Source organism: Aphelocoma coerulescens, chromosome 9, assembly GCF_041296385.1.
Source record: "Aphelocoma coerulescens isolate FSJ_1873_10779 chromosome 9, UR_Acoe_1.0, whole genome shotgun sequence".
In the NCBI taxonomy this organism is placed as follows: Eukaryota; Metazoa; Chordata; class Aves; order Passeriformes; family Corvidae; genus Aphelocoma; species Aphelocoma coerulescens.
The window spans coordinates 847366-867370 of record NC_091023.1 but is presented as its reverse complement, the minus strand read 5'-3'; the positions used below and the strand labels follow the sequence as shown (position 1 = coordinate 867370).

General features: G+C 63.1%; 42 non-coding genes across 42 annotated transcripts; all 42 read right to left on the bottom strand.

Annotated features, from left to right (window-relative positions):
• Positions 1 to 305: 305 nt before the first annotated feature.
• On the bottom strand, positions 306 to 424 carry LOC138115895 (5S ribosomal RNA). Its single transcript, XR_011153797.1, has one exon. It is a non-coding gene; the product is annotated as a 5S ribosomal RNA (ribosomal RNA).
• A 358-nt stretch (positions 425 to 782) lies between these two features.
• Positions 783 to 901, bottom strand: LOC138115685 (5S ribosomal RNA). Its single transcript, XR_011153596.1, has one exon. It is a non-coding gene; the product is annotated as a 5S ribosomal RNA (ribosomal RNA).
• A 358-nt stretch (positions 902 to 1259) lies between these two features.
• Positions 1260 to 1378, bottom strand: LOC138115558 (5S ribosomal RNA). The gene has a single exon (XR_011153469.1). It is a non-coding gene; the product is annotated as a 5S ribosomal RNA (ribosomal RNA).
• A 358-nt stretch (positions 1379 to 1736) lies between these two features.
• On the bottom strand, positions 1737 to 1855 carry LOC138115894 (5S ribosomal RNA). Its single transcript, XR_011153796.1, has one exon. It is a non-coding gene; the product is annotated as a 5S ribosomal RNA (ribosomal RNA).
• A 358-nt stretch (positions 1856 to 2213) lies between these two features.
• On the bottom strand, positions 2214 to 2332 carry LOC138115270 (5S ribosomal RNA). Its single transcript, XR_011153184.1, has one exon. It is a non-coding gene; the product is annotated as a 5S ribosomal RNA (ribosomal RNA).
• A 358-nt stretch (positions 2333 to 2690) lies between these two features.
• On the bottom strand, positions 2691 to 2809 carry LOC138115556 (5S ribosomal RNA). The gene has a single exon (XR_011153467.1). It is a non-coding gene; the product is annotated as a 5S ribosomal RNA (ribosomal RNA).
• A 358-nt stretch (positions 2810 to 3167) lies between these two features.
• On the bottom strand, positions 3168 to 3286 carry LOC138115893 (5S ribosomal RNA). The gene has a single exon (XR_011153795.1). It is a non-coding gene; the product is annotated as a 5S ribosomal RNA (ribosomal RNA).
• A 358-nt stretch (positions 3287 to 3644) lies between these two features.
• On the bottom strand, positions 3645 to 3763 carry LOC138115891 (5S ribosomal RNA). The gene has a single exon (XR_011153793.1). It is a non-coding gene; the product is annotated as a 5S ribosomal RNA (ribosomal RNA).
• Positions 3764 to 4121: 358 nt separating this feature from the next.
• On the bottom strand, positions 4122 to 4240 carry LOC138115684 (5S ribosomal RNA). The gene has a single exon (XR_011153595.1). It is a non-coding gene; the product is annotated as a 5S ribosomal RNA (ribosomal RNA).
• A 358-nt stretch (positions 4241 to 4598) lies between these two features.
• LOC138115555 (5S ribosomal RNA) lies at positions 4599 to 4717 on the bottom strand. The gene has a single exon (XR_011153466.1). It is a non-coding gene; the product is annotated as a 5S ribosomal RNA (ribosomal RNA).
• A 358-nt stretch (positions 4718 to 5075) lies between these two features.
• LOC138115890 (5S ribosomal RNA) lies at positions 5076 to 5194 on the bottom strand. The gene has a single exon (XR_011153792.1). It is a non-coding gene; the product is annotated as a 5S ribosomal RNA (ribosomal RNA).
• A 358-nt stretch (positions 5195 to 5552) lies between these two features.
• Positions 5553 to 5671, bottom strand: LOC138115889 (5S ribosomal RNA). The gene has a single exon (XR_011153791.1). It is a non-coding gene; the product is annotated as a 5S ribosomal RNA (ribosomal RNA).
• Positions 5672 to 6029: 358 nt separating this feature from the next.
• Positions 6030 to 6148, bottom strand: LOC138115683 (5S ribosomal RNA). The gene has a single exon (XR_011153594.1). It is a non-coding gene; the product is annotated as a 5S ribosomal RNA (ribosomal RNA).
• A 358-nt stretch (positions 6149 to 6506) lies between these two features.
• Positions 6507 to 6625, bottom strand: LOC138115554 (5S ribosomal RNA). The gene has a single exon (XR_011153465.1). It is a non-coding gene; the product is annotated as a 5S ribosomal RNA (ribosomal RNA).
• A 358-nt stretch (positions 6626 to 6983) lies between these two features.
• LOC138115888 (5S ribosomal RNA) lies at positions 6984 to 7102 on the bottom strand. The gene has a single exon (XR_011153790.1). It is a non-coding gene; the product is annotated as a 5S ribosomal RNA (ribosomal RNA).
• A 358-nt stretch (positions 7103 to 7460) lies between these two features.
• Positions 7461 to 7579, bottom strand: LOC138115388 (5S ribosomal RNA). Its single transcript, XR_011153302.1, has one exon. It is a non-coding gene; the product is annotated as a 5S ribosomal RNA (ribosomal RNA).
• A 358-nt stretch (positions 7580 to 7937) lies between these two features.
• Positions 7938 to 8056, bottom strand: LOC138115553 (5S ribosomal RNA). Its single transcript, XR_011153464.1, has one exon. It is a non-coding gene; the product is annotated as a 5S ribosomal RNA (ribosomal RNA).
• Positions 8057 to 8414: 358 nt separating this feature from the next.
• On the bottom strand, positions 8415 to 8533 carry LOC138115887 (5S ribosomal RNA). The gene has a single exon (XR_011153789.1). It is a non-coding gene; the product is annotated as a 5S ribosomal RNA (ribosomal RNA).
• Positions 8534 to 8891: 358 nt separating this feature from the next.
• LOC138115386 (5S ribosomal RNA) lies at positions 8892 to 9010 on the bottom strand. Its single transcript, XR_011153300.1, has one exon. It is a non-coding gene; the product is annotated as a 5S ribosomal RNA (ribosomal RNA).
• A 358-nt stretch (positions 9011 to 9368) lies between these two features.
• LOC138115552 (5S ribosomal RNA) lies at positions 9369 to 9487 on the bottom strand. The gene has a single exon (XR_011153463.1). It is a non-coding gene; the product is annotated as a 5S ribosomal RNA (ribosomal RNA).
• A 358-nt stretch (positions 9488 to 9845) lies between these two features.
• On the bottom strand, positions 9846 to 9964 carry LOC138115886 (5S ribosomal RNA). The gene has a single exon (XR_011153788.1). It is a non-coding gene; the product is annotated as a 5S ribosomal RNA (ribosomal RNA).
• Positions 9965 to 10322: 358 nt separating this feature from the next.
• LOC138115465 (5S ribosomal RNA) lies at positions 10323 to 10441 on the bottom strand. The gene has a single exon (XR_011153377.1). It is a non-coding gene; the product is annotated as a 5S ribosomal RNA (ribosomal RNA).
• Positions 10442 to 10799: 358 nt separating this feature from the next.
• LOC138115885 (5S ribosomal RNA) lies at positions 10800 to 10918 on the bottom strand. The gene has a single exon (XR_011153787.1). It is a non-coding gene; the product is annotated as a 5S ribosomal RNA (ribosomal RNA).
• Positions 10919 to 11276: 358 nt separating this feature from the next.
• Positions 11277 to 11395, bottom strand: LOC138115284 (5S ribosomal RNA). The gene has a single exon (XR_011153198.1). It is a non-coding gene; the product is annotated as a 5S ribosomal RNA (ribosomal RNA).
• A 358-nt stretch (positions 11396 to 11753) lies between these two features.
• LOC138115883 (5S ribosomal RNA) lies at positions 11754 to 11872 on the bottom strand. The gene has a single exon (XR_011153786.1). It is a non-coding gene; the product is annotated as a 5S ribosomal RNA (ribosomal RNA).
• Positions 11873 to 12230: 358 nt separating this feature from the next.
• LOC138115882 (5S ribosomal RNA) lies at positions 12231 to 12349 on the bottom strand. The gene has a single exon (XR_011153785.1). It is a non-coding gene; the product is annotated as a 5S ribosomal RNA (ribosomal RNA).
• A 358-nt stretch (positions 12350 to 12707) lies between these two features.
• On the bottom strand, positions 12708 to 12826 carry LOC138115881 (5S ribosomal RNA). Its single transcript, XR_011153784.1, has one exon. It is a non-coding gene; the product is annotated as a 5S ribosomal RNA (ribosomal RNA).
• A 358-nt stretch (positions 12827 to 13184) lies between these two features.
• Positions 13185 to 13303, bottom strand: LOC138115366 (5S ribosomal RNA). Its single transcript, XR_011153281.1, has one exon. It is a non-coding gene; the product is annotated as a 5S ribosomal RNA (ribosomal RNA).
• A 358-nt stretch (positions 13304 to 13661) lies between these two features.
• On the bottom strand, positions 13662 to 13780 carry LOC138115879 (5S ribosomal RNA). The gene has a single exon (XR_011153782.1). It is a non-coding gene; the product is annotated as a 5S ribosomal RNA (ribosomal RNA).
• Positions 13781 to 14138: 358 nt separating this feature from the next.
• Positions 14139 to 14257, bottom strand: LOC138115551 (5S ribosomal RNA). The gene has a single exon (XR_011153462.1). It is a non-coding gene; the product is annotated as a 5S ribosomal RNA (ribosomal RNA).
• A 358-nt stretch (positions 14258 to 14615) lies between these two features.
• LOC138115878 (5S ribosomal RNA) lies at positions 14616 to 14734 on the bottom strand. The gene has a single exon (XR_011153781.1). It is a non-coding gene; the product is annotated as a 5S ribosomal RNA (ribosomal RNA).
• A 358-nt stretch (positions 14735 to 15092) lies between these two features.
• Positions 15093 to 15211, bottom strand: LOC138115550 (5S ribosomal RNA). Its single transcript, XR_011153461.1, has one exon. It is a non-coding gene; the product is annotated as a 5S ribosomal RNA (ribosomal RNA).
• A 358-nt stretch (positions 15212 to 15569) lies between these two features.
• Positions 15570 to 15688, bottom strand: LOC138115877 (5S ribosomal RNA). The gene has a single exon (XR_011153780.1). It is a non-coding gene; the product is annotated as a 5S ribosomal RNA (ribosomal RNA).
• Positions 15689 to 16046: 358 nt separating this feature from the next.
• Positions 16047 to 16165, bottom strand: LOC138115876 (5S ribosomal RNA). The gene has a single exon (XR_011153779.1). It is a non-coding gene; the product is annotated as a 5S ribosomal RNA (ribosomal RNA).
• A 358-nt stretch (positions 16166 to 16523) lies between these two features.
• On the bottom strand, positions 16524 to 16642 carry LOC138115549 (5S ribosomal RNA). Its single transcript, XR_011153460.1, has one exon. It is a non-coding gene; the product is annotated as a 5S ribosomal RNA (ribosomal RNA).
• A 358-nt stretch (positions 16643 to 17000) lies between these two features.
• LOC138115875 (5S ribosomal RNA) lies at positions 17001 to 17119 on the bottom strand. Its single transcript, XR_011153778.1, has one exon. It is a non-coding gene; the product is annotated as a 5S ribosomal RNA (ribosomal RNA).
• A 358-nt stretch (positions 17120 to 17477) lies between these two features.
• On the bottom strand, positions 17478 to 17596 carry LOC138115874 (5S ribosomal RNA). The gene has a single exon (XR_011153777.1). It is a non-coding gene; the product is annotated as a 5S ribosomal RNA (ribosomal RNA).
• Positions 17597 to 17954: 358 nt separating this feature from the next.
• LOC138115312 (5S ribosomal RNA) lies at positions 17955 to 18073 on the bottom strand. The gene has a single exon (XR_011153226.1). It is a non-coding gene; the product is annotated as a 5S ribosomal RNA (ribosomal RNA).
• A 358-nt stretch (positions 18074 to 18431) lies between these two features.
• Positions 18432 to 18550, bottom strand: LOC138115873 (5S ribosomal RNA). The gene has a single exon (XR_011153776.1). It is a non-coding gene; the product is annotated as a 5S ribosomal RNA (ribosomal RNA).
• Positions 18551 to 18908: 358 nt separating this feature from the next.
• LOC138115548 (5S ribosomal RNA) lies at positions 18909 to 19027 on the bottom strand. The gene has a single exon (XR_011153459.1). It is a non-coding gene; the product is annotated as a 5S ribosomal RNA (ribosomal RNA).
• Positions 19028 to 19385: 358 nt separating this feature from the next.
• On the bottom strand, positions 19386 to 19504 carry LOC138115872 (5S ribosomal RNA). Its single transcript, XR_011153775.1, has one exon. It is a non-coding gene; the product is annotated as a 5S ribosomal RNA (ribosomal RNA).
• A 358-nt stretch (positions 19505 to 19862) lies between these two features.
• On the bottom strand, positions 19863 to 19981 carry LOC138115871 (5S ribosomal RNA). Its single transcript, XR_011153774.1, has one exon. It is a non-coding gene; the product is annotated as a 5S ribosomal RNA (ribosomal RNA).
• Positions 19982 to 20005: the final 24 nt, after the last annotated feature.

Genomic DNA, 20005 nt, shown 5'->3' with positions numbered 1-20005 from the left:
TGCCCCAATGCCCCCCGCACCCGGCACACGGCCGCCAGCGCCACTGTCGGCAACAACCCAACCAGCAGCCAGACCGAACACCACACAAGCCACTCAAGCTTTTCCAGCCACGCCAACTATGTGAGGACTAACAGTCATGGCCACCAGCTCTGCCCTGCCCTCGGCAGCAACAGAACCTGCAGCCGGACCCAGAGCCACGCAAGCCATGCAAGCCCCATGAGCCACCCTCGCCCTTGAGCTCCTTGGCACCGCTGCCCAAGCAAAACAAGGCACCTCTGGCCCAGAGCCCAGGACCCAGCAAAAGAAGCCTACAGCACCCGGTATTCCCAGGCGGTCTCCCATCCAAGTACTAACCGGGCCCGACCCTGCTTAGCTTCCGAGATCAGACGAGATCGGGCGTTCTCAGGGTGGTATGGCCGTAGGCACCCCTCAGCCCCACAGCAGCGCTCTCCAGCACACACCAGCGCCTTCCTGCCCTGCCCCAATGCCCCCTGCACCCGGCACACGGCCGCCAGCGCCACTGTCGGCAACAACCCAACCGGCAGCCAGACCCAGAGCCATACAAGCCACTCAAGCTTTTCCCGCCACGCCAACTATGTGAGGACTAACAGTCATGGCCACCAGCTCTGCCCTGCCCTCGGCAACAACAGAACCTGCAGCCGGACCCAGAGCCACGCAAGCCATGCAAGCCCCATGAGCCACCCTCGCCCTTGAGCTCCTTGGCACCGCTGCCCAAGCAAAACAAGGCACCTCTGGCCCAGAGCCCAGGACCCAGCAAAAGAAGCCTACAGCACCCGGTATTCCCAGGCGGTCTCCCATCCAAGTACTAACCGGGCCCGACCCTGCTTAGCTTCCGAGATCAGACGATATCGGGCAGTCTCAGGGTGGTATGGCCGTAGGCACCCCTCAGCCCCACAGCAGCGCTCTCCAGCACACACCAGCGCCTTCCTGCCCTGCCCCAATGCCCCCTGCACCCGGCACACGGCCGCCAGCGCCACTGTCGGCAACAACCCAACCTGCAGCCAGACCCAGAGCCATACAAGCCACTCAAGCTTTTCCAGCCACGCCAACTATGTGAGGACTAACAGTCATGGCCACCAGCTCTGCCCTGACCTCGGAAACAACAGAACCTGCAGCCGGACCCAGAGCCACGCAAGCCATGCAAGCCCCATGAGCCACCCTCGCCCTTGTGCTCCTTGGCACCGCTGCCCAAGCAAAACAAGGCACCTCTGGCCCAGAGCCCAGGACCCAGCAAAAGAAGCCTACAGCACCCGGTATTCCCAGGCGGTCTCCCATCCAAGTACTAACCGGGCCCGACCCTGCTTAGCTTCCGAGATCAGACGATATCGGGCGTTCTCAGGGTGGTATGGCCGTAGGCACCCCTCAGGCCCACAGCAGCGCTCTCCAGCACACACCAGCGCCTTCCTGCCCTGCCCCAATGCCCCCCGCACCCGGCACACGGCCGCCAGCGCCACTGTTGGCAACAACCCAACCTGCAGCCAGACCGAACACCACACAAGCCACTCAAGCTTTTCCAGCCACGCCAACTATGCGAGGACTAACAGTCATGGCCACCAGCTCTGCCCTGCCCTCGGCAACAACAGAACCTGCAGCCGGACCCAGAGCCACGCAAGCCATGCAAGCCCCATGAGCCACCCTCGCCCTTGAGCTCCTTGGCACCGCTGCCCAAGCAAAACAAGGCACCTCTGGCCCAGAGCCCAGGACCCAGCAAAAGAAGCCTACAGCACCCGGTATTCCCAGGCGGTCTCCCATCCAAGTACTAACCGGGCCCGACCCTGCTTAGCTTCCGAGATCAGACGAGATCGGGCGTTCTCAGGGTGGTATGGCCGTAGGCACCCCTCAGCCCCACAGCAGCGCTCTCCAGCACACACCAGCGCCTTCCTGCCCTGCCCCAATGCTCCTCGCACCCGGCACACGGCCGCCAGCGCCACTGTCGGCAACAACCCAACCTGCAGCCAGACCCAGAGCCATACAAGCCACTCAAGCTTTTCCCGCCACGCCAACTATGCGAGGACTAACAGTCATGGCCACCAGCTCTTCCCTGCCCTCGGAAACAAGGGAACCTGCAGCCAGATCCAGAGCCACGCAAGCCATGCAAGCCCCATGAGCCACCCTCGCCCTTGTGCTCCTTGGCACCGCTGCCCAAGCAAAACAAGGCACCTCTGGCCCAGAGCCCAGGACCCAGCAAAAGAAGCCTACAGCACCCGGTATTCCCAGGCGGTCTCCCATCCAAGTACTAACCGGGCCCGACCCTGCTTAGCTTCCGAGATCAGACGAGATCGGGCGTTCTCAGGGTGGTATGACCGTAGGCACCCCTCAGCCCCACAGCAGCGCTCTCCAGCACACACCAGCGCCTTCCTGCCCTGCCCCAATGCCCCCCGCACCCGGCACACGGCCGCCAGCGCCACTGTCGGCAACAACCCAACCTGCAGCCAGACCCAGAGCCATACAAGCCACTCAAGCTTTTCCCGCCACGCCAACTATGCGAGGACTAACAGTCATGGCCACCAGCTCTTCCCTGCCCTCGGAAACAAGGGAACCTGCAGCCAGATCCAGAGCCACGCAAGCCATGCAAGCCCCATGAGCCACCCTCGCCCTTGTGCTCTTTGGCACCGCTGCTCAAGCAAAACAAGGCACCTCTGGCCCAGAGCCCAGGACCCAGCAAAAGAAGCCTACAGCACCCGGTATTCCCAGGCGGTCTCCCATCCAAGTACTAACCGGGCCCGACCCTGCTTAGCTTCCGAGATCAGACGATATCGGGCGTTCTCAGGGTGGTATGGCCGTAGGCACCCCTCAGCCCCACAGCAGCGCTCTCCAGCACACACCAGCGCCTTCCTGCCCTGCCCCAATGCCCCCCGCACCCGGCACACGGCCGCCAGCGCCACTGTCGGCAACAACCCAACCTGCAGCCAGACCCAGAGCCATACAAGCCACTCAAGCTTTTCCAGCCACGCCAACTATGTGAGGACTAACAGTCATGGCCACCAGCTCTGCCCTGACCTCGGAAACAACAGAACCTGCAGCCGGACCCAGAGCCACGCAAGCCATGCAAGCCCCATGAGCCACCCTCGCCCTTGTGCTCCTTGGCACCGCTGCCCAAGCAAAACAAGGCACCTCTGGCCCAGAGCCCAGGACCCAGCAAAAGAAGCCTACAGCACCCGGTATTCCCAGGCGGTCTCCCATCCAAGTACTAACCGGGCCCGACCCTGCTTAGCTTCCGAGATCAGACGAGATCGGGCGTTCTCAGGGTGGTATGGCCGTAGGCACCCCTCAGCCCCACAGCAGCGCTCTCCAGCACACACCAGCGCCTTCCTGCCCTGCCCCAATGCCCCCCGCACCCGGCACACGGCCGCCAGCGCCACTGTTGGCAACAACCCAACCTGCAGCCAGACCGAACACCACACAAGCCACTCAAGCTTTTCCAGCCACGCCAACTATGCGAGGACTAACAGTCATGGCCACCAGCTCTGCCCTGCCCTCGGCAACAACAGAACCTGCAGCCGGACCCAGAGCCACGCAAGCCATGCAAGCCCCATGAGCCACCCTCGCCCTTGAGCTCCTTGGCACCGCTGCCCAAGCAAAACAAGGCACCTCTGGCCCAGAGCCCAGGACCCAGCAAAAGAAGCCTACAGCACCCGGTATTCCCAGGCGGTCTCCCATCCAAGTACTAACCGGGCCCGACCCTGCTTAGCTTCCGAGATCAGACGAGATCGGGCGTTCTCAGGGTGGTATGGCCGTAGGCACCCCTCAGCCCCACAGCAGCGCTCTCCAGCACACACCAGCGCCTTCCTGCCCTGCCCCAATGCTCCTCGCACCCGGCACACGGCCGCCAGCGCCACTGTCGGCAACAACCCAACCTGCAGCCAGACCCAGAGCCATACAAGCCACTCAAGCTTTTCCCGCCACGCCAACTATGCGAGGACTAACAGTCATGGCCACCAGCTCTTCCCTGCCCTCGGAAACAAGGGAACCTGCAGCCAGATCCAGAGCCACGCAAGCCATGCAAGCCCCATGAGCCACCCTCGCCCTTGTGCTCCTTGGCACCGCTGCCCAAGCAAAACAAGGCACCTCTGGCCCAGAGCCCAGGACCCAGCAAAAGAAGCCTACAGCACCCGGTATTCCCAGGCGGTCTCCCATCCAAGTACTAACCGGGCCCGACCCTGCTTAGCTTCCGAGATCAGACGATATCGGGCAGTCTCAGGGTGGTATGGCCGTAGGCACCCCTCAGCCCCACAGCAGCGCTCTCCAGCACACACCAGCGCCTTCCTGCCCTGCCCCAATGCCCCCCGCACCCGGCACACGGCCGCCAGCGCCACTGTCGGCAACAACCCAACCTGCAGCCAGACCCAGAGCCATACAAGCCACTCAAGCTTTTCCCGCCACGCCAACTATGCGAGGACTAACAGTCATGGCCACCAGCTCTTCCCTGCCCTCGGAAACAAGGGAACCTGCAGCCAGATCCAGAGCCACGCAAGCCATGCAAGCCCCATGAGCCACCCTCGCCCTTGTGCTCCTTGGCACCGCTGCCCAAGCAAAACAAGGCACCTCTGGCCCAGAGCCCAGGACCCAGCAAAAGAAGCCTACAGCACCCGGTATTCCCAGGCGGTCTCCCATCCAAGTACTAACCGGGCCCGACCCTGCTTAGCTTCCGAGATCAGACGATATCGGGCGTTCTCAGGGTGGTATGGCCGTAGGCACCCCTCAGCCCCACAGCAGCGCTCTCCAGCACACACCAGCGCCTTCCTGCCCTGCCCCAATGCCCCCCGCACCCGGCACACGGCCGCCAGCGCCACTGTCGGCAACAACCCAACCTGCAGCCAGACCCAGAGCCATACAAGCCACTCAAGCTTTTCCCGCCACGCCAACTATGCGAGGACTAACAGTCATGGCCACCAGCTCTTCCCTGCCCTCGGAAACAAGGGAACCTGCAGCCAGATCCAGAGCCACGCAAGCCATGCAAGCCCCATGAGCCACCCTCGCCCTTGTGCTCCTTGGCACCGCTGCCCAAGCAAAACAAGGCACCTCTGGCCCAGAGCCCAGGACCCAGCAAAAGAAGCCTACAGCACCCGGTATTCCCAGGCGGTCTCCCATCCAAGTACTAACCGGGCCCGACCCTGCTTAGCTTCCGAGATCAGACGAGATCGGGCGTTCTCAGGGTGGTATGGCCGTAGGCACCCCTCAGCCCCACAGCAGCGCTCTCCAGCACACACCAGCGCCTTCCTGCCCTGCCCCAATGCCCCCCGCACCCGGCACACGGCCGCCAGCGCCACTGTCGGCAACAACCCAACCAGCAGCCAGACCGAACACCACACAAGCCACTCAAGCTTTTCCAGCCACGCCAACTATGTGAGGACTAACAGTCATGGCCACCAGCTCTGCCCTGCCCTCGGCAGCAACAGAACCTGCAGCCGGACCCAGAGCCACGCAAGCCATGCAAGCCCCATGAGCCACCCTCGCCCTTGAGCTCCTTGGCACCGCTGCCCAAGCAAAACAAGGCACCTCTGGCCCAGAGCCCAGGACCCAGCAAAAGAAGCCTACAGCACCCGGTATTCCCAGGCGGTCTCCCATCCAAGTACTAACCGGGCCCGACCCTGCTTAGCTTCCGAGATCAGACGAGATCGGGCGTTCTCAGGGTGGTATGGCCGTAGGCACCCCTCAGCCCCACAGCAGCGCTCTCCAGCACACACCAGCGCCTTCCTGCCCTGCCCCAATGCCCCCTGCACCCGGCACACGGCCGCCAGCGCCACTGTCGGCAACAACCCAACCGGCAGCCAGACCCAGAGCCATACAAGCCACTCAAGCTTTTCCCGCCACGCCAACTATGTGAGGACTAACAGTCATGGCCACCAGCTCTGCCCTGCCCTCGGCAACAACAGAACCTGCAGCCGGACCCAGAGCCACGCAAGCCATGCAAGCCCCATGAGCCACCCTCGCCCTTGAGCTCCTTGGCACCGCTGCCCAAGCAAAACAAGGCACCTCTGGCCCAGAGCCCAGGACCCAGCAAAAGAAGCCTACAGCACCCGGTATTCCCAGGCGGTCTCCCATCCAAGTACTAACCGGGCCCGACCCTGCTTAGCTTCCGAGATCAGACGATATCGGGCAGTCTCAGGGTGGTATGGCCGTAGGCACCCCTCAGCCCCACAGCAGCGCTCTCCAGCACACACCAGCGCCTTCCTGCCCTGCCCCAATGCCCCCTGCACCCGGCACACGGCCGCCAGCGCCACTGTCGGCAACAACCCAACCTGCAGCCAGACCCAGAGCCATACAAGCCACTCAAGCTTTTCCAGCCACGCCAACTATGTGAGGACTAACAGTCATGGCCACCAGCTCTGCCCTGACCTCGGAAACAACAGAACCTGCAGCCGGACCCAGAGCCACGCAAGCCATGCAAGCCCCATGAGCCACCCTCCCCCTTGTGCTCCTTGGCACCGCTGCCCACGCAAAACAAGGCACCTCTGGCCCAGAGCCCAGGACCCAGCAAAAGAAGCCTACAGCACCCGGTATTCCCAGGCGGTCTCCCATCCAAGTACTAACCGGGCCCGACCCTGCTTAGCTTCCGAGATCAGACGATATCGGGCGTTCTCAGGGTGGTATGGCCGTAGGCACCCCTCAGCCCCACAGCAGCGCTCTCCAGCACACACCAGCGCCTTCCTGCCCTGCCCCAATGCCCCCCGCACCCGGCACACGGCCGCCAGCGCCACTGTTGGCAACAACCCAACCTGCAGCCAGACCGAACACCACACAAGCCACTCAAGCTTTTCCAGCCACGCCAACTATGCGAGGACTAACAGTCATGGCCACCAGCTCTGCCCTGCCCTCGGCAACAACAGAACCTGCAGCCGGACCCAGAGCCACGCAAGCCATGCAAGCCCCATGAGCCACCCTCGCCCTTGAGCTCCTTGGCACCGCTGCCCAAGCAAAACAAGGCACCTCTGGCCCAGAGCCCAGGACCCAGCAAAAGAAGCCTACAGCACCCGGTATTCCCAGGCGGTCTCCCATCCAAGTACTAACCGGGCCCGACCCTGCTTAGCTTCCGAGATCAGACGAGATCGGGCGTTCTCAGGGTGGTATGGCCGTAGGCACCCCTCAGCCCCACAGCAGCGCTCTCCAGCACACACCAGCGCCTTCCTGCCCTGCCCCAATGCTCCTCGCACCCGGCACACGGCCGCCAGCGCCACTGTCGGCAACAACCCAACCTGCAGCCAGACCCAGAGCCATACAAGCCACTCAAGCTTTTCCCGCCACGCCAACTATGCGAGGACTAACAGTCATGGCCACCAGCTCTTCCCTGCCCTCGGAAACAAGGGAACCTGCAGCCAGATCCAGAGCCACGCAAGCCATGCAAGCCCCATGAGCCACCCTCGCCCTTGTGCTCCTTGGCACCGCTGCCCAAGCAAAACAAGGCACCTCTGGCCCAGAGCCCAGGACCCAGCAAAAGAAGCCTACAGCACCCGGTATTCCCAGGCGGTCTCCCATCCAAGTACTAACCGGGCCCGACCCTGCTTAGCTTCCGAGATCAGACGAGATCGGGCGTTCTCAGGGTGGTATAACCGTAGGCACCCCTCAGCCCCACAGCAGCGCTCTCCAGCACACACCAGCGCCTTCCTGCCCTGCCCCAATGCCCCCCGCACCCGGCACACGGCCGCCAGCGCCACTGTCGGCAACAACCCAACCTGCAGCCAGACCCAGAGCCATACAAGCCACTCAAGCTTTTCCCGCCACGCCAACTATGCGAGGACTAACAGTCATGGCCACCAGCTCTTCCCTGCCCTCGGAAACAAGGGAACCTGCAGCCAGATCCAGAGCCACGCAAGCCATGCAAGCCCCATGAGCCACCCTCGCCCTTGTGCTCCTTGGCACCGCTGCTCAAGCAAAACAAGGCACCTCTGGCCCAGAGCCCAGGACCCAGCAAAAGAAGCCTACAGCACCCGGTATTCCCAGGCGGTCTCCCATCCAAGTACTAACCGGGCCCGACCCTGCTTAGCTTCCGAGATCAGACGATATCGGGCGTTCTCAGGGTGGTATGGCCGTAGGCACCCCTCAGCCCCACAGCAGCGCTCTCCAGCACACACCAGCGCCTTCCTGCCCTGCCCCAATGCCCCCCGCACCCGGCACACGGCCGCCAGCGCCACTGTTGGCAACAACCCAACCTGCAGCCAGACCGAACACCACACAAGCCACTCAAGCTTTTCCAGCCACGCCAACTATGCGAGGACTAACAGTCATGGCCACCAGCTCTGCCCTGCCCTCGGCAACAACAGAACCTGCAGCCGGACCCAGAGCCACGCAAGCCATGCAAGCCCCATGAGCCACCCTCGCCCTTGAGCTCCTTGGCACCGCTGCCCAAGCAAAACAAGGCACCTCTGGCCCAGAGCCCAGGACCCAGCAAAAGAAGCCTACAGCACCCGGTATTCCCAGGCGGTCTCCCATCCAAGTACTAACCGGGCCCGACCCTGCTTAGCTTCCGAGATCAGACGAGATCGGGCGTTCTCAGGGTGGTATGGCCGTAGGCACCCCTCAGCCCCACAGCAGCGCTCTCCAGCACACACCAGCGCCTTCCTGCCCTGCCCCAATGCTCCTCGCACCCGGCACACGGCCGCCAGCGCCACTGTCGGCAACAACCCAACCTGCAGCCAGACCCAGAGCCATACAAGCCACTCAAGCTTTTCCCGCCACGCCAACTATGCGAGGACTAACAGTCATGGCCACCAGCTCTTCCCTGCCCTCGGAAACAAGGGAACCTGCAGCCAGATCCAGAGCCACGCAAGCCATGCAAGCCCCATGAGCCACCCTCGCCCTTGTGCTCCTTGGCACCGCTGCCCAAGCAAAACAAGGCACCTCTGGCCCAGAGCCCAGGACCCAGCAAAAGAAGCCTACAGCACCCGGTATTCCCAGGCGGTCTCCCATCCAAGTACTAACCGGGCCCGACCCTGCTTAGCTTCCGAGATCAGACGAGATCGGGCGTTCTCAGGGTGGTATAACCGTAGGCACCCCTCAGCCCCACAGCAGCGCTCTCCAGCACACACCAGCGCCTTCCTGCCCTGCCCCAATGCCCCCCGCACCCGGCACACGGCCGCCAGCGCCACTGTCGGCAACAACCCAACCTGCAGCCAGACCCAGAGCCATACAAGCCACTCAAGCTTTTCCCGCCACGCCAACTATGCGAGGACTAACAGTCATGGCCACCAGCTCTTCCCTGCCCTCGGAAACAAGGGAACCTGCAGCCAGATCCAGAGCCACGCAAGCCATGCAAGCCCCATGAGCCACCCTCGCCCTTGTGCTCCTTGGCACCGCTGCTCAAGCAAAACAAGGCACCTCTGGCCCAGAGCCCAGGACCCAGCAAAAGAAGCCTACAGCACCCGGTATTCCCAGGCGGTCTCCCATCCAAGTACTAACCGGGCCCGACCCTGCTTAGCTTCCGAGATCAGACGATATCGGGCGTTCTCAGGGTGGTATGGCCGTAGGCACCCCTCAGCCCCACAGCAGCGCTCTCCAGCACACACCAGCGCCTTCCTGCCCTGCCCCAATGCCCCCCGCACCCGGCACACGGCCGCCAGCGCCACTGTTGGCAACAACCCAACCTGCAGCCAGACCGAACACCACACAAGCCACTCAAGCTTTTCCAGCCACGCCAACTATGCGAGGACTAACAGTCATGGCCACCAGCTCTGCCCTGCCCTCGGCAACAACAGAACCTGCAGCCGGACCCAGAGCCACGCAAGCCATGCAAGCCCCATGAGCCACCCTCGCCCTTGAGCTCCTTGGCACCGCTGCCCAAGCAAAACAAGGCACCTCTGGCCCAGAGCCCAGGACCCAGCAAAAGAAGCCTACAGCACCCGGTATTCCCAGGCGGTCTCCCATCCAAGTACTAACCGGGCCCGACCCTGCTTAGCTTCCGAGATCAGACGAGATCGGGCGTTCTCAGGGTGGTATGGCCGTAGGCACCCCTCAGCCCCACAGCAGCGCTCTCCAGCACACACCAGCGCCTTCCTGCCCTGCCCCAATGCTCCTCGCACCCGGCACACGGCCGCCAGCGCCACTGTCGGCAACAACCCAACCTGCAGCCAGACCCAGAGCCATACAAGCCACTCAAGCTTTTCCCGCCACGCCAACTATGCGAGGACTAACAGTCATGGCCACCAGCTCTTCCCTGCCCTCGGAAACAAGGGAACCTGCAGCCAGATCCAGAGCCACGCAAGCCATGCAAGCCCCATGAGCCACCCTCCCCCTTGTGCTCCTTGGCACCGCTGCCCAAGCAAAACAAGGCACCTCTGGCCCAGAGCCCAGGACCCAGCAAAAGAAGCCTACAGCACCCGGTATTCCCAGGCGGTCTCCCATCCAAGTACTAACCGGGCCCGACCCTGCTTAGCTTCCAAGATCAGACGAGATCGGGCGTTCTCAGGGTGGTATGGCCGTAGGCACCCCTCAGCCCCACAGCAGCGCTCTCCAGCACACACCAGCGCCTTCCTGCCCTGCCCCAATGCCCCCCGCACCCGGCACACGGCCGCCAGCGCCACTGTCGGCAACAACCCAACCAGCAGCCAGACCCAGAGCCATACAAGCCACTCAAGCTTTTCCAGCCACGCCAACTATGTGAGGACTAACAGTCATGGCCACCAGCTCTTCCCTGCCCTCGGAAACAAGGGAACCTGCAGCCGGACCCAGAGCCACGCAAGCCATGCAAGCCCCATGAGCCACCCTCCCCCTTGTGCTCCTTGGCACCGCTGCCCAAGCAAAACAAGGCACCTCTGGCCCAGAGCCCAGGACCCAGCAAAAGAAGCCTACAGCACCCGGTATTCCCAGGCGGTCTCCCATCCAAGTACTAACCGGGCCCGACCCTGCTTAGCTTCCGAGATCAGACGAGATCGGGCGTTCTCAGGGTGGTATGGCCGTAGGCACCCCTCAGCCCCACAGCAGCGCTCTCCAGCACACACCAGCGCCTTCCTGCCCTGCCCCAATGCCCCCCGCACCCGGCACACGGCCGCCAGCGCCACTGTTGGCAACAACCCAACCTGCAGCCAGACCCAGAGCCATACAAGCCACTCAAGCTTTTCCCGCCACGCCAACTATGCGAGGACTAACAGTCATGGCCACCAGCTCTTCCCTGCCCTCGGAAACAAGGGAACCTGCAGCCAGATCCAGAGCCACGCAAGCCATGCAAGCCCCATGAGCCACCCTCGCCCTTGTGCTCCTTGGCACCGCTGCCCAAGCAAAACAAGGCACCTCTGGCCCAGAGCCCAGGACCCAGCAAAAGAAGCCTACAGCACCCGGTATTCCCAGGCGGTCTCCCATCCAAGTACTAACCGGGCCCGACCCTGCTTAGCTTCCGAGATCAGACGAGATCGGGCGTTCTCAGGGTGGTATAGCCGTAGGCACCCCTCAGCCCCACAGCAGCGCTCTCCAGCACACACCAGCGCCTTCCTGCCCTGCCCCAATGCTCCTCGCACCCGGCACACGGCCGCCAGCGCCACTGTCGGCAACAACCCAACCTGCAGCCAGACCCAGAGCCATACAAGCCACTCAAGCTTTTCCCGCCACGCCAACTATGCGAGGACTAACAGTCATGGCCACCAGCTCTTCCCTGCCCTCGGAAACAAGGGAACCTGCAGCCAGATCCAGAGCCACGCAAGCCATGCAAGCCCCATGAGCCACCCTCCCCCTTGTGCTCCTTGGCACCGCTGCCCAAGCAAAACAAGGCACCTCTGGCCCAGAGCCCAGAACCCAGCAAAAGAAGCCTACAGCACCCGGTATTCCCAGGCGGTCTCCCATCCAAGTACTAACCGGGCCCGACCCTGCTTAGCTTCCGAGATCAGACGAGATCGGGCGTTCTCAGGGTGGTATGGCCGTAGGCACCCCTCAGCCCCACAGCAGCGCTCTCCAGCACACACCAGCGCCTTCCTGCCCTGCCCCAATGCCCCCCGCACCCGGCACACGGCCGCCAGCGCCACTGTCGGCAACAACCCAACCTGCAGCCAGACCCAGAGCCATACAAGCCACTCAAGCTTTTCCCGCCACGCCAACTATGCGAGGACTAACAGTCATGGCCACCAGCTCTTCCCTGCCCTCGGAAACAAGGGAACCTGCAGCCAGATCCAGAGCCACGCAAGCCATGCAAGCCCCATGAGCCACCCTCCCCCTTGTGCTCCTTGGCACCGCTGCCCAAGCAAAACAAGGCACCTCTGGCCCAGAGCCCAGGACCCAGCAAAAGAAGCCTACAGCACCCGGTATTCCCAGGCGGTCTCCCATCCAAGTACTAACCGGGCCCGACCCTGCTTAGCTTCCGAGATCAGACGAGATCGGGCGTTCTCAGGGTGGTATGGCCGTAGGCACCCCTCAGCCCCACAGCAGCGCTCTCCAGCACACACCAGCGCCTTCCTGCCCTGCCCCAATGCCCCCCGCACCCGGCACACGGCCGCCAGCGCCACTGTCGGCAACAACCCAACCTGCAGCCAGACCCAGAGCCATACAAGCCACTCAAGCTTTTCCCGCCACGCCAACTATGCGAGGACTAACAGTCATGGCCACCAGCTCTTCCCTGCCCTCGGAAACAAGGGAACCTGCAGCCAGATCCAGAGCCACGCAAGCCATGCAAGCCCCATGAGCCACCCTCGCCCTTGTGCTCCTTGGCACCGCTGCCCAAGCAAAACAAGGCACCTCTGGCCCAGAGCCCAGGACCCAGCAAAAGAAGCCTACAGCACCCGGTATTCCCAGGCGGTCTCCCATCCAAGTACTAACCGGGCCCGACCCTGCTTAGCTTCCGAGATCAGACGAGATCGGGCGTTCTCAGGGTGGTATGGCCGTAGGCACCCCTCAGCCCCACAGCAGCGCTCTCCAGCACACACCAGCGCCTTCCTGCCCTGCCCCAATGCCCCCCGCACCCGGCACACGGCCGCCAGCGCCACTGTCGGCAACAACCCAACCTGCAGCCAGACCGAACACCACACAAGCCACTCAAGCTTTTCCAGCCACGCCAACTATGCGAGGACTAACAGTCATGGCCACCAGCTCTGCCCTGCCCTCGGCAACAACAGAACCTGCAGCCGGACCCAGAGCCACGCAAGCCATGCAAGCCCCATGAGCCACCCTCGCCCTTGAGCTCCTTGGCACCGCTGCCCAAGCAAAACAAGGCACCTCTGGCCCAGAGCCCAGGACCCAGCAAAAGAAGCCTACAGCACCCGGTATTCCCAGGCGGTCTCCCATCCAAGTACTAACCGGGCCCGACCCTGCTTAGCTTCCGAGATCAGACGAGATCAGGCGTTCTCAGGGTGGTATGGCCGTAGGCACCCCTCAGCCCCACAGCAGCGCTCTCCAGCACACACCAGCGCCTTCCTGCCCTGCCCCAATGCTCCTCGCACCCGGCACACGGCCGCCAGCGCCACTGTCGGCAACAACCCAACCTGCAGCCAGACCCAGAGCCATACAAGCCACTCAAGCTTTTCCCGCCACGCCAACTATGCGAGGACTAACAGTCATGGCCACCAGCTCTTCCCTGCCCTCGGAAACAAGGGAACCTGCAGCCAGATCCAGAGCCACGCAAGCCATGCAAGCCCCATGAGCCACCCTCCCCCTTGTGCTCCTTGGCACCGCTGCCCAAGCAAAACAAGGCACCTCTGGCCCAGAGCCCAGAACCCAGCAAAAGAAGCCTACAGCACCCGGTATTCCCAGGCGGTCTCCCATCCAAGTACTAACCGGGCCCGACCCTGCTTAGCTTCCGAGATCAGACGAGATCGGGCGTTCTCAGGGTGGTATGGCCGTAGGCACCCCTCAGCCCCACAGCAGCACTCTCCAGCACACACCAGCGCCTTCCTGCCCTGCCCCAATGCCCCCCGCACCCGGCACACGGCCGCCAGCGCCACTGTCGGCAACAACCCAACCTGCAGCCAGACCCAGAGCCATACAAGCCACTCAAGCTTTTCCCGCCACGCCAACTATGCGAGGACTAACAGTCATGGCCACCAGCTCTTCCCTGCCCTCGGAAACAAGGGAACCTGCAGCCAGATCCAGAGCCACGCAAGCCATGCAAGCCCCATGAGCCACCCTCGCCCTTGTGCTCCTTGGCACCGCTGCCCAAGCAAAACAAGGCACCTCTGGCCCAGAGCCCAGGACCCAGCAAAAGAAGCCTACAGCACCCGGTATTCCCAGGCGGTCTCCCATCCAAGTACTAACCGGGCCCGACCCTGCTTAGCTTCCGAGATCAGACGATATCGGGCGTTCTCAGGGTGGTATGGCCGTAGGCACCCCTCAGCCCCACAGCAGCGCTCTCCAGCACACACCAGCGCCTTCCTGCCCTGCCCCAATGCCCCCCGCACCCGGCACACGGCCGCCAGCGCCACTGTCGGCAACAACCCAACCTGCAGCCAGACCCAGAGCCATACAAGCCACTCAAGCTTTTCCCGCCACGCCAACTATGCGAGGACTAACAGTCATGGCCACCAGCTCTTCCCTGCCCTCGGAAACAAGGGAACCTGCAGCCAGATCCAGAGCCACGCAAGCCATGCAAGCCCCATGAGCCACCCTCGCCCTTGTGCTCCTTGGCACCGCTGCCCAAGCAAAACAAGGCACCTCTGGCCCAGAGCCCAGGACCCAGCAAAAGAAGCCTACAGCACCCGGTATTCCCAGGCGGTCTCCCATCCAAGTACTAACCGGGCCCGACCCTGCTTAGCTTCCGAGATCAGACGAGATCGGGCGTTCTCAGGGTGGTATGGCCGTAGGCACCCCTCAGCCCCACAGCAGCGCTCTCCAGCACACACCAGCGCCTTCCTGCCCTGCCCCAATGCCCCCCGCACCCGGCACACGGCCGCCAGCGCCACTGTCGGCAACAACCCAACCTGCAGCCAGACCCAGAGCCATACAAGCCACTCAAGCTTTTCCAGCCACGCCAACTATGTGAGGACTAACAGTCATGGCCACCAGCTCTGCCCTGACCTCGGAAACAACAGAACCTGCAGCCGGACCCAGAGCCACGCAAGCCATGCAAGCCCCATGAGCCACCCTCCCCCTTGTGCTCCTTGGCACCGCTGCCCAAGCAAAACAAGGCACCTCTGGCCCAGAGCCCAGGACCCAGCAAAAGAAGCCTACAGCACCCGGTATTCCCAGGCGGTCTCCCATCCAAGTACTAACCGGGCCCGACCCTGCTTAGCTTCCGAGATCAGACGATATCGGGCGTTCTCAGGGTGGTATGGCCGTAGGCACCCCTCAGCCCCACAGCAGCGCTCTCCAGCACACACCAGCGCCTTCCTGCCCTGCCCCAATGCCCCCCGCACCCGGCACACGGCCGCCAGCGCCACTGTCGGCAACAACCCAACCTGCAGCCAGACCGAACACCACACAAGCCACTCAAGCTTTTCCAGCCACGCCAACTATGCGAGGACTAACAGTCATGGCCACCAGCTCTGCCCTGCCCTCGGCAACAACAGAACCTGCAGCCGGACCCAGAGCCACGCAAGCCATGCAAGCCCCATGAGCCACCCTCGCCCTTGAGCTCCTTGGCACCGCTGCCCAAGCAAAACAAGGCACCTCTGGCCCAGAGCCCAGGACCCAGCAAAAGAAGCCTACAGCACCCGGTATTCCCAGGCGGTCTCCCATCCAAGTACTAACCGGGCCCGACCCTGCTTAGCTTCCGAGATCAGACGAGATCGGGCGTTCTCAGGGTGGTATGGCCGTAGGCACCCCTCAGCCCCACAGCAGCGCTCTCCAGCACACACCAGCGCCTTCCTGCCCTGCCCCAATGCCCCCCGCACCCGGCACACGGCCGCCAGCGCCACTGTCGGCAACAACCCAACCTGCAGCCAGACCCAGAGCCATACAAGCCACTCAAGCTTTTCCCGCCACGCCAACTATGCGAGGACTAACAGTCATGGCCACCAGCTCTTCCCTGCCCTCGGAAACAAGGGAACCTGCAGCCAGATCCAGAGCCACGCAAGCCATGCAAGCCCCATGAGCCACCCTCCCCCTTGTGCTCCTTGGCACCGCTGCCCAAGCAAAACAAGGCACCTCTGGCCCAGAGCCCAGGACCCAGCAAAAGAAGCCTACAGCACCCGGTATTCCCAGGCGGTCTCCCATCCAAGTACTAACCGGGCCCGACCCTGCTTAGCTTCCGAGATCAGACGAGATCGGGCGTTCTCAGGGTGGTATGGCCGTAGGCACCCCTCAGCCCCACAGCAGCGCTCTCCAGCACACACCAGCGCCTTCCTGCCCTGCCCCAATGCCCCCCGCACCCGGCACACGGCCGCCAGCGCCACTGTCGGCAACAACCCAACCTGCAGCCAGACCCAGAGCCATACAAGCCACTCAAGCTTTTCCAGCCACGCCAACTATGTGAGGACTAACAGTCATGGCCACCAGCTCTGCCCTGACCTCGGAAACAACAGAACCTGCAGCCGGACCCAGAGCCACGCAAGCCATGCAAGCCCCATGAGCCACCCTCCCCCTTGTGCTCCTTGGCACCGCTGCCCAAGCAAAACAAGGCACCTCTGGCCCAGAGCCCAGGACCCAGCAAAAGAAGCCTACAGCACCCGGTATTCCCAGGCGGTCTCCCATCCAAGTACTAACCGGGCCCGACCCTGCTTAGCTTCCGAGATCAGACGATATCGGGCGTTCTCAGGGTGGTATGGCCGTAGGCACCCCTCAGCCCCACAGCAGCGCTCTCCAGCACACACCAGCGCCTTCCTGCCCTGCCCCAATGCCCCCCGCACCCGGCACACGGCCGCCAGCGCCACTGTCGGCAACAACCCAACCTGCAGCCAGACCGAACACCACACAAGCCACTCAAGCTTTTCCAGCCACACCAACTATGCGAGGACTAACAGTCATGGCCACCAGCTCTGCCCTGCCCTCGGCAACAACAGAACCTGCAGCCGGACCCAGAGCCACGCAAGCCATGCAAGCCCCATGAGCCACCCTCGCCCTTGAGCTCCTTGGCACCGCTGCCCAAGCAAAACAAGGCACCTCTGGCCCAGAGCCCAGGACCCAGCAAAAGAAGCCTACAGCACCCGGTATTCCCAGGCGGTCTCCCATCCAAGTACTAACCGGGCCCGACCCTGCTTAGCTTCCGAGATCAGACGAGATCGGGCGTTCTCAGGGTGGTATGGCCGTAGGCACCCCTCAGCCCCACAGCAGCGCTCTCCAGCACACACCAGCGCCTTCCTGCCCTGCCCCAATGCCCCCCGCACCCGGCACACGGCCGCCAGCGCCACTGTCGGCAACAACCCAACCTGCAGCCAGACCCAGAGCCATACAAGCCACTCAAGCTTTTCCCGCCACGCCAACTATGCGAGGACTAACAGTCATGGCCACCAGCTCTTCCCTGCCCTCGGAAACAAGGGAACCTGCAGCCAGATCCAGAGCCACGCAAGCCATGCAAGCCCCATGAGCCACCCTCCCCCTTGTGCTCCTTGGCACCGCTGCCCAAGCAAAACAAGGCACCTCTGGCCCAGAGCCCAGGACCCAGCAAAAGAAGCCTACAGCACCCGGTATTCCCAGGCGGTCTCCCATCCAAGTACTAACCGGGCCCGACCCTGCTTAGCTTCCGAGATCAGACGAGATCGGGCGTTCTCAGGGTGGTATGGCCGTAGGCACCCCTCAGCCCCACAGCAGCGCTCTCCAGCACACACCAGCGCCTTCCTGCCCTGCCCCAATGCCCCCCACACCCGGCACACGGCCGCCAGCGCCACTGTCGGCAACAACCCAACCAGCAGCCAGACCGAACACCACACAAGCCACTCAAGCTTTTCCAGCCACGCCAACTATGTGAGGACTAACAGTCATGGCCACCAGCTCTGCCCTGCCCTCGGCAGCAACAGAACCTGCAGCCGGACCCAGAGCCACGCAAGCCATGCAAGCCCCATGAGCCACCCTCGCCCTTGAGCTCCTTGGCACCGCTGCCCAAGCAAAACAAGGCACCTCTGGCCCAGAGCCCAGGACCCAGCAAAAGAAGCCTACAGCACCCGGTATTCCCAGGCGGTCTCCCATCCAAGTACTAACCGGGTCCGACCCTGCTTAGCTTCCGAGATCAGACGAGATCGGGCGTTCTCAGGGTGGTATGGCCGTAGGCACCCCTCAGCCCCACAGCAGCGCTCTCCAGCACACACCAGCGCCTTCCTGCCCTGCCCCAATGCCCCCCGCACCCGGCACACGGCCGCCAGCGCCACTGTCGGCAACAACCCAACCTGCAGCCAGACCCAGAGCCATACAAGCCACTCAAGCTTTTCCCGCCACGCCAACTATGCGAGGACTAACAGTCATGGCCACCAGCTCTTCCCTGCCCTCGGAAACAAGGGAACCTGCAGCCAGATCCAGAGCCACGCAAGCCATGCAAGCCCCATGAGCCACCCTCCCCCTTGTGCTCCTTGGCACCGCTGCCCAAGCAAAACAAGGCACCTCTGGCCCAGAGCCCAGGACCCAGCAAAAGAAGCCTACAGCACCCGGTATTCCCAGGCGGTCTCCCATCCAAGTACTAACCGGGCCCGACCCTGCTTAGCTTCCGAGATCAGACGAGATCGGGCGTTCTCAGGGTGGTATGGCCGTAGGCACCCCTCAGCCCCACAGCAGCGCTCTCCAGCACACACCAGCGCCTTCCTGCCCTGCCCCAATGCCCCCCGCACCCGGCACACGGCCGCCAGCGCCACTGTCGGCAACAACCCAACCTGCAGCCAGACCCAGAGCCATACAAGCCACTCAAGCTTTTCCAGCCACGCCAACTATGTGAGGACTAACAGTCATGGCCACCAGCTCTGCCCTGACCTCGGAAACAACAGAACCTGCAGCTGGACCCAGAGCCACGCAAGCCATGCAAGCCCCATGAGCCACCCTCCCCCTTGTGCTCCTTGGCACCGCTGCCCAAGCAAAACAAGGCACCTCTGGCCCAGAGCCCAGGACCCAGCAAAAGAAGCCTACAGCACCCGGTATTCCCAGGCGGTCTCCCATCCAAGTACTAACCGGGCCCGACCCTGCTTAGCTTCCGAGATCAGACGATATCGGGCGTTCTCAGGGTGGTATGGCCGTAGGCACCCCTCAGCCCCACAGCAGCGCTCTCCAGCACACACCAGCGCCTTCCTGCCCTGCCCCAATGCCCCCCGCACCCGGCACACGGCCGCCAGCGCCACTGTTGGCAACAACCCAACCTGCAGCCAGACCGAACACCACACAAGCCACTCAAGCTTTTCCAGCCACGCCAACTATGCGAGGACTAACAGTCATGGCCACCAGCTCTGCCCTGCCCTCGGCAACAACAGAACCTGCAGCCGGACCCAGAGCCACGCAAGCCATGCAAGCCCCATGAGCCACCCTCGCCCTTGAGCTCCTTGGCACCGCTGCCCAAGCAAAACAAGGCACCTCTGGCCCAGAGCCCAGGACCCAGCAAAAGAAGCCTACAGCACCCGGTATTCCCAGGCGGTCTCCCATCCAAGTACTAACCGGGCCCGACCCTGCTTAGCTTCCGAGATCAGACGAGATCGGGCGTTCTCAGGGTGGTATGGCCGTAGGCACCCCTCAGCCCCACAGCAGCGCTCTCCAGCACACACCAGCGCCTTCCTGCCCTGCCCCAATGCCCCCCGCACCCGGCACACGGCCGCCAGCGCCACTGTCGGCAACAACCCAACCTGCAGCCAGACCCAGAGCCATACAAGCCACTCAAGCTTTTCCCGCCACGCCAACTATGCGAGGACTAACAGTCATGGCCACCAGCTCTTCCCTGCCCTCGGAAACAAGGGAACCTGCAGCCAGATCCAGAGCCACGCAAGCCATGCAAGCCCCATGAGCCACCCTCGCCCTTGTGCTCCTTGGCACCGCTGCCCAAGCAAAACAAGGCACCTCTGGCCCAGAGCCCAGGACCCAGCAAAAGAAGCCTACAGCACCCGGTATTCCCAGGCGGTCTCCCATCCAAGTACTAACCGGGCCCGACCCTGCTTAGCTTCCGAGATCAGACGAGATCGGGCGTTCTCAGGGTGGTATGGCCGTAGGCACCCCTCAGCCCCACAGCAGCGCT